Raw genomic sequence first — 7,590 nt, 5'->3', positions numbered from 1 at the left:
GCCCGCCCCCCCCCCCCCCAGCCACTGAGGGCACTGCGTTCATGAACGCAGCGGCCTATTCACGGATTTTGCCATTCGTGGGGATCACGGGAACATATCCCCTGCAAATGGTGAAGGTCACCTGTAGTTAAGTTTCCTGACTGTCCTGGCCTGGTTCTATAGGGATGGAGGGAAACTGAGTGGTTTGCAGGTCCCCCACAGCACACCTGCCAGCTAGCAATTCCCTTCAGTTGGAGAAGGAGAATATAGTTTCATAGTGCTTAGGGTCAGAAGGGACCTAAACAGACCATCAGGTCCGACCCCCTGCCCCAGGCAGGAACGGGCGTCGCGGTCATATCACCCCAGCCAAATATCTGTCCAGCCTCCTCTTGAAGACTCCCAAGGTGAGAGAGAGTACCACCTCACTTGGGAGCCCATTCCAGAGCCTGGCATCTCTGACTGTAAAGTAGTGTCTCCTGATGTCCAGCCTGAACCTTCTCTCTAACAATTTGTGGCCGTTATTCCTAGTAACCCTGGGTGGTGCCCGGGGGAACAGAGTTCCCCCTGGTGAATTTGTAAAGGGCCACCAGATCCCCTCTCAGCCTTCTCTTGTGGAGGCTGAATAGGTTCAGGCCCTTTAGCCTCTCCTCGTAGGGCCGGTCCCACTGCCCCTTGACCATATGAGTGGCCCTCCTCTGGACCCTCTTGATGCTGTCCACATCCCTCTTGAAGTGCGGTGCCCAGAACTGGACGCAGTACTCCAGCTGCGGCCTGACCAATGCCGCATATAGGGGAAGGATCACCTCCCTGGATCTGCTTGTGATGCATCTGTAGATGCAAGACAAGATGCAGTTAGCCTCACTGACTGCTTCCTTGCATTGGTGGCTCATGTTCATCCTGGAGTCAACAATGACTCCAAGATCCCTTTCTGCCACCATGCTGACAAGAAGGGTATTCCCCATCCTATAGGTGTGTTGCTGGTTCCTTCTCCCTAGATGTAGCACCTTGCACTTGTCTGCATTGAATTCCATCCTATTCTCATCCACCCACCTCTGTAACCTGTCTAGATCTAGCTGGATTCTGTCCCTCCCCTCCAGCGTGCCCACCTCACCCCACAACTTGGTGTTAAGAGCGAATTTGGACAGCGTGCATTCCACACCCACATCCAGATCACTGATAAAGATGTTGAACAGTACAGGCTCCAGAACCAAGCCCTGGGGGACTCCACTGCCCGCATGCTTCCAGGTCGAAAATGACCTGTCCACCACTACTCTTTGGGTGCAACCATCTAGCCAATCTGCCACCCATCTGACTGTGTAGGCATCAGTGCCACAGTCACCTAGTTTTTTTAAAAGAATGTGGTGGGAAATCGTGTCAAAGGCCTTCTTAAAGTCTAGGAAGATGACATCTTCCTTTGATGACACCTTTGTCCAGGGACTTTGTGACCTGAACATAAAAGGAAACCAGGTTAGTCAAGCAGGATCTGCCCTCAATGAACCCATGTTGGTTGCCCCTGAGCATTACCTCCCCTGCTGGGCCCTTGCAGATGTGCTCCTTGATAATTTTCTCAAAGGTCTTCCCAAGGACCAAGGTAAGACCAACTGGCCTATAATTTCCGGGGTCCTCCTTCCTCCCCTTTTTGTAAATGGGGACCACATTGGCCCTTTTCCAATCATCTGGTACCTGGCCAGTGCCCCACAAGTGCTCATAGAGCCATGCCAGGGGCCCCCCTATAAACCCCGCCAATTCCCTCAGCACCCTCGGGTGAAGAGCATCTGGACCTACTGATTTAAATACATCCAGCCCCTCTAAGAGTTCCCTAACTAGGTCATCCCTGACCCTAGGCCGCCCCGGGTACGTCCGCAATTCTAGTGGGGGAAAAGTCTTGGTCTCTGTGCAGGAATATGAAGGCAAAGAATTCGTTAAAGATGTCAGCTTTTTCATTTGCCGCAATCATCAGATTGCCACGCCTATCCTGTAGGGGCCCCACGTTACCCAGTGCCTTCTTCTTACTCCCTATGTATTTGAAAAAGGACTTTTTATTATCCTTAATTCTGGTCGCTAGCCCTAGCTCCATCTATGCCTTAGCCTTCCTAACTGCCTCCCTGCAGTCCTGAGCAACAGAGGTGCAATCCTCCTTGGTGATAGACCCTTGTTTCCACTGTTCGTACGCCTCCTTTTTTGCCCTCAGGCATCCCTGGATGCCTTTGCCGAGCCACTTGGTATATACCCGTGTACACCTGGGCTACACTTGCATCTGTAGGTAAGTACCGGTTTGCCTGATCGGGTGTCCTGTGAAAGACAGAAGTTCCAGAAGAACCACCTACATGCATATAAATGTTACTGGGCACCAGGAACAGAGCCATCCTAAGGGAATAGTCCCCTTACTATGCCACTATGAGAGCTGCTGGCATGGAGGCAGCAGTTGGCTAGTTTCTGATACAATGTGGTAGGGATATGGCCATTGCAAGTTGACATGGACAGTGCTATCCAATAAATTAATTTTCTGGGAGGAGTATTGCAGAGTCAGTGTGATGTATACATGCTACACAAGTTCACAAGGCTGCTAATTGAAAGGATGAGAGAGCTGTATTTCTTCCTAGGCAGAACCATATCAGTCTCATGAAGTGAGCTCTACTTTTTCATTAAGCAGCTGCATAGGCTTAGCAATGTAGTTGGAAGGACAAGATCTGACCCAGAACCTATTTTACTTCTTCTTGGCCTATCATCAGCTTAGATCAAGTGTTAGTACCACGCCTTAAAAGCTAGTTGAGACAAGGCCTTCTAGTTTTCAAGCACTTGACAGACCTGTCACGAAACAGCACACTGCCTTTTTTAGCTAAAGACTATGTCTTCAGTTACAATAAAGTGTGTTTATATTGTGTGATAAATAACACACATTAATTGTTCCACATTAGGGACATATAAGGAGACAAGGTTCTTTGGGCAAATCCAATATCCTTTATTAAACCAACTCAAACAGTTGGAAAAATTCTTCTTGGGTATCAGGGACATATAATGCATACAGTAAGATAATCATGGTTACCTCAACTATGGGTGGTGAGGATTTAATGTTGAGCTCACCTAGCTGCCTCACCTATGCACAATGAAAAGACCTGTTTTACAGTGGGATAATTATCCTGCTATGCATATATTAAAAAGTCCTTTTTAATCATTACAAAACTCATAATAAAATTTCTCTTAGCTTTGTTTTTAAGCTTATAATTACTGCTGGGTAGCAATTACATTTTCCATATTATCAGAATTTTCACTATTTGAAATTTTGAAGCTTTCTGCAACATAAAATTCCAATCAAAATTTATCTTGATCAACTGGCACATTTTATATGGAGTTTCCTTTTTTATTTCATCATCATCCCCACCACCACACATGTTAATAATATTATTTTAGTGTTTAGGTACCCTGTTATATTATAACAGCACATCAAATCATATCACATCACATCTGTAAATAAGAAGATCTTTTTTCAAAATAGAAGTAAAAGAAGTTCTACTCTCAAAATGTCAAAAGAGGCCTTTTTCTTTTAAATGCAATTTTGTAAAAAATCACATACTTCTACAAAATATTTTGCTTTTTTTTTTTTTTTTATGGCAACTTTTTCCTTGTAAAAGCCCAGCCAGTTCTACTGGTCATACTGTCATCTATACTAGTTTCAATATATTGTGCAGTACTTCTAACTATTAAAGTAAGTGTTCTAAATTCCCTTTAGGAAGTGTAAGAGAGTATCTGACTGCAATGTTACTACTTGTTTTGTTCCTGGAACAGCCTTATGGCCTGGAAGGTGGCTCAGCTTAGCAACAAATGGCAGAAAAGCAACTACATCAGGTTTACATATTCACTTCTAAGTATAAATAAGAGTCTATGCTTTTATTAGCAAGCAGATGGGAAAGAACTGTCATCTTTTTTTCATCCAGAGGGCTCAAAGGCGTGCTGTGACTCAGTACAGGTCCTGGATAACCTGCCTACATCTTATTTTAGACTAAATCTAAAATGATTGTGTCCAAAGTTGTGCTAATGAATAAAAAGTTTTATTCATAAATTATATTTTGTGTAAGTTACAGGTGAGAATTTGTTCCCACACAATAAATCCAGGAATTGACAGAAAACAAATGCTCATTTTAATTGCCCCACATGCATTGCTATTAATTATTCTGTAGGCAATGTATGTGTTGCAAAGACTTCTGTGCAAACTATTTTGTAGATGCAATGTCCTTTATCACGTATGGGTGAGTGCATTCATGAAGCCTACCACTCTAATTGCTGTCTCCCTCGCTCACTCACTCACCTGGCACACCTTGTTGGGAGAAAGAAAATATAGAAAGGGATTGGCAATGCCTAGTGTGATGGCAGATGGTTGGTGCTCCAGTCTCTGCCACAGGGCTCTGCCTCCCCTACACCCTGGCCAGACCCGACCTGTGTCCAAATGGTGTTGCTCTGATCATCAATTCTTTCCTCTTCAGGTGTGAGGACAGCTGTCCTGCTTGTTTTCTCAGTGGGCTGGCCCTCACTTTTCACTTTCTCTCACTCACTGATGGTCCATAATTCCTCTAGGTGGGGTTCTTTCTCCCTCCCCACCTTCTCAGTGGAAATGGAACACCTCATAATGGCCTCCTGTTTTTGTATGCTTGTCCCAAGCTTATAGAGCCTTCTTCACCTTGTAACAGTTCCACTTTGGAAAGAGTGGGTCCTCCTCAGTCTAACATGAAAGGGAAAGTGGAAGAACCTCTAGTTTCTTCCCTTTGGTGCACTGCACATGCCAGTCTTTATTTACATAGGCATTTTCTGCTTAAACTCTACTTGCAGCTAATTCACCTCCCCTTCACTCCCCACCAGGGTTCTCCATCCCTGGATAACTCACCATGACTGTGAGCTTGTTGGGGTGTGCGATGGCCTCTCTCACTCAGCTGGCATCTTGCATTTTAGCTCAAAATTCTCCACACCCCTATGGGGATCCACAGCAACTTGCTCTAGCTGCTCCTGTGTTCCCTCGCTGGGGGTTAAGCATTCACTGGTGGTTGTCTTTTCAGCAGGTTCTTCCAGGTCAGGGACCAGTCAGCAAAGGCTCCAGTGGCAGACCTCCATGCTGTTGGAATCTCTGGCGTCCGATGTCATTAGTCATGGGAGTAGTGGGACATGTTTGCTGCAGGTGAGTGTTGCTCCATTCCCTTTTGGCCCTCGGAACAGATACTGGAAATGGTCCCCTGTTACATCACAGAATTCCATCCCGCATGGAGGGTTTGCCTTACTGTGGTATGAAATTGTAATGAGTATTTTGGGCTGGCATTATACCTAGAAATCCTTCTTGGCCCACCCCAGACCATGTCTCTGTGCCACCAGGGGACTCTGCTAGACATCTCTAACCAGAGTTTTGCCTGGCCCGGAGCGCAGTTTCTTCATGCCATGCTGCTAACTGCAGCCCCCCATGCCCACTTTACTAAGTATAATAGCTTGAATAAGGAATTTCTTTGGGCTGGGATTAGCCATAGAAATTCTTCTTGGGCCACCCCATGGCATGCCTCTATGGCATTGGGGGTCTCTTCTGGACACCCTTGACCATATTTTTGTCTGGTTTAAAGAACACTTTGGCCGGTCAAGGCACCAGTTTACTCGCCATCCGCATGTGCTATTTACATTGCTACCAATAAGGAGCTGCCCTTCTGCTGTGTTCATGGGGTAAAACCCTTGTGGAATCATCCCAAAACATGCCCTCACTACCAAGGAGCATCTTGAAGAAACCTGGGCATCTCTCTTCTAAACACAATGCTAGTTTTTTTGAGTGTTAGCCTGCCAGCTGACACCCAAACTTTAAAACCTTTATGTTGCTGTTCCACAAGGCACAGGATGGCAGGATGAATGACTGCATGCAAAATAGGGCAACAGTGATGGACCTCTGCTCTGATGCATGATATTTAGTATGCATCAGAGCAGATTCCAACCTGCCCTTTGGGCTGGGCAAGTCTCTGGTCAGAGATGTCCAGTAGAGTCCCTCGGTGGCACAGAGGATTGGCATGGGGTGGCCCAAGAAGAATTTGTAGCTAGAATCCCAGCCCAAAATCTAGTTCCTTATTTGGGTTCAGAAATTTAACAGTGCCTGGGGTGCTGTCAGTTGGCAGCCTGGCACGGCCATGGCGTGCTTTGGGCTGGGCAAATCTCTGGTCAGAGATGTCCAGGAGCGTCCCCTTGTGGCACCAAGATGTGGTCTGGGGTGGCCCAAGAAGGATTTGTAGCTATAAACCCAGCCCAAAATCCAGTTCCTTATTCGGGTCTATATACTTAACACAGTGCCTGGGGTGCTGTCAGTTGGCAGCCTGGCACAGCCAAACTGTGTTTTGGGCTGGCCAAGTTTGTGGTCAGAGATGTTCAGGAGTGTCCCCCAGTGGCACAGAGACATGGTCTGGGGTGGCCCAAGAAGGATTTCTATCTATAATCCCAGACCCAAATCCAGCTCTTTACTCGGTTCCATATATTTAGCACAGTGGCTGGGGTGCTGTCATTTGGCAGCCTGGCATGGCCAATCCGCGTTTTGGGCCAGGCAAGACTCTGGTCAGATGTGTCCAGTAGAGTCCCCTGGTGGCGCAGATGTATTCTGGTGGGCGCCCCAAGAAGAATTTTTAGCCATAATCCCATCCTAAAGGCCAGTTCCTTATTCAAGACATTATAGCATAGTGGGCATGGGGGTTGTTAGTTGAACCAACTTCAGCTTCATGGCTGGGGTGGCTCAGGCCAGGTTGGGGTGGGGTGGGGTGGGGGGTGTTGCTTAGCAAGCAGAGCTGTACCTCCTGCAAGGAGGCACCACTTGCAGAGGAACAGTGAGGGCCAGGCAGGGGTGACGTGGAGGGAGTGCACCCCCTACAAAAAGGCACCACCAACACTGTTGGCAGTGCCTGTGGGCAGTACCTGCTCACCACCCTGCTGCCAACACCATGTGCGGGCAGTCCACAGTCCCCACTGGCTGCTGCCATCACTGCCCTCTGGCCTGTTTGCACAGTTTCTAGCTCCTTTTTACTTAGAGGAAAGATGTGTGTCGTGCTATGGGGGATAATGTACCGCAGCACAGCATGTGGCTCTCTCCCCTTTTCAAAATCCTAGATCTGCTCTAAGCAAACAAACTCGTGGGCCCCTACTTCATACTGTATATTTATCTTACATTTCTTACTCGATAGTTCTATGTAACATAAGTACCTTCCTCACTCAGGGCCCTGGGCACGTGCCTAGTTTGCCTACGTGTCAATCCGGCCCCGCTGTCCATGCGGCTCCCTGCCTCTCCGGGCCAGTGTCAGGTCTGAGATCTTCGCGGACACGGAAGCAGAAGAGGCTGAAGAGGAAGGGGCTGCCACAGCGACAAAGCAGGAAGGCCGCTTTTGTCGCCCATGCCGAGCCCGGTGCCCACTGGCCTCAGCTCCCAGCCCCGCCCAGGTTCATCCCGGGCTTCATCCGCCGGCTCCAGGCGAGGACGGGGCAGCCCGAGCCTGGCAGAGCCCCGGGGCCGGCGCTGCGCCCAAGTACCCGGTGCGGCCGCGAGGGGGCGCTGAAGCACAGACACGCCAGCCGGGAGTCCGCGCTGTCCGCGCACCGCGCCCGGCCGGCCCC

Source organism: Gavialis gangeticus, unplaced genomic scaffold, assembly GCF_001723915.1.
Source record: "Gavialis gangeticus isolate Ggan-Ray unplaced genomic scaffold, GavGan_comp1, whole genome shotgun sequence".
NCBI classification, from domain to species: domain Eukaryota; kingdom Metazoa; phylum Chordata; order Crocodylia; family Gavialidae; genus Gavialis; species Gavialis gangeticus.
Note: the sequence above shows the minus strand (reverse complement) of the source record.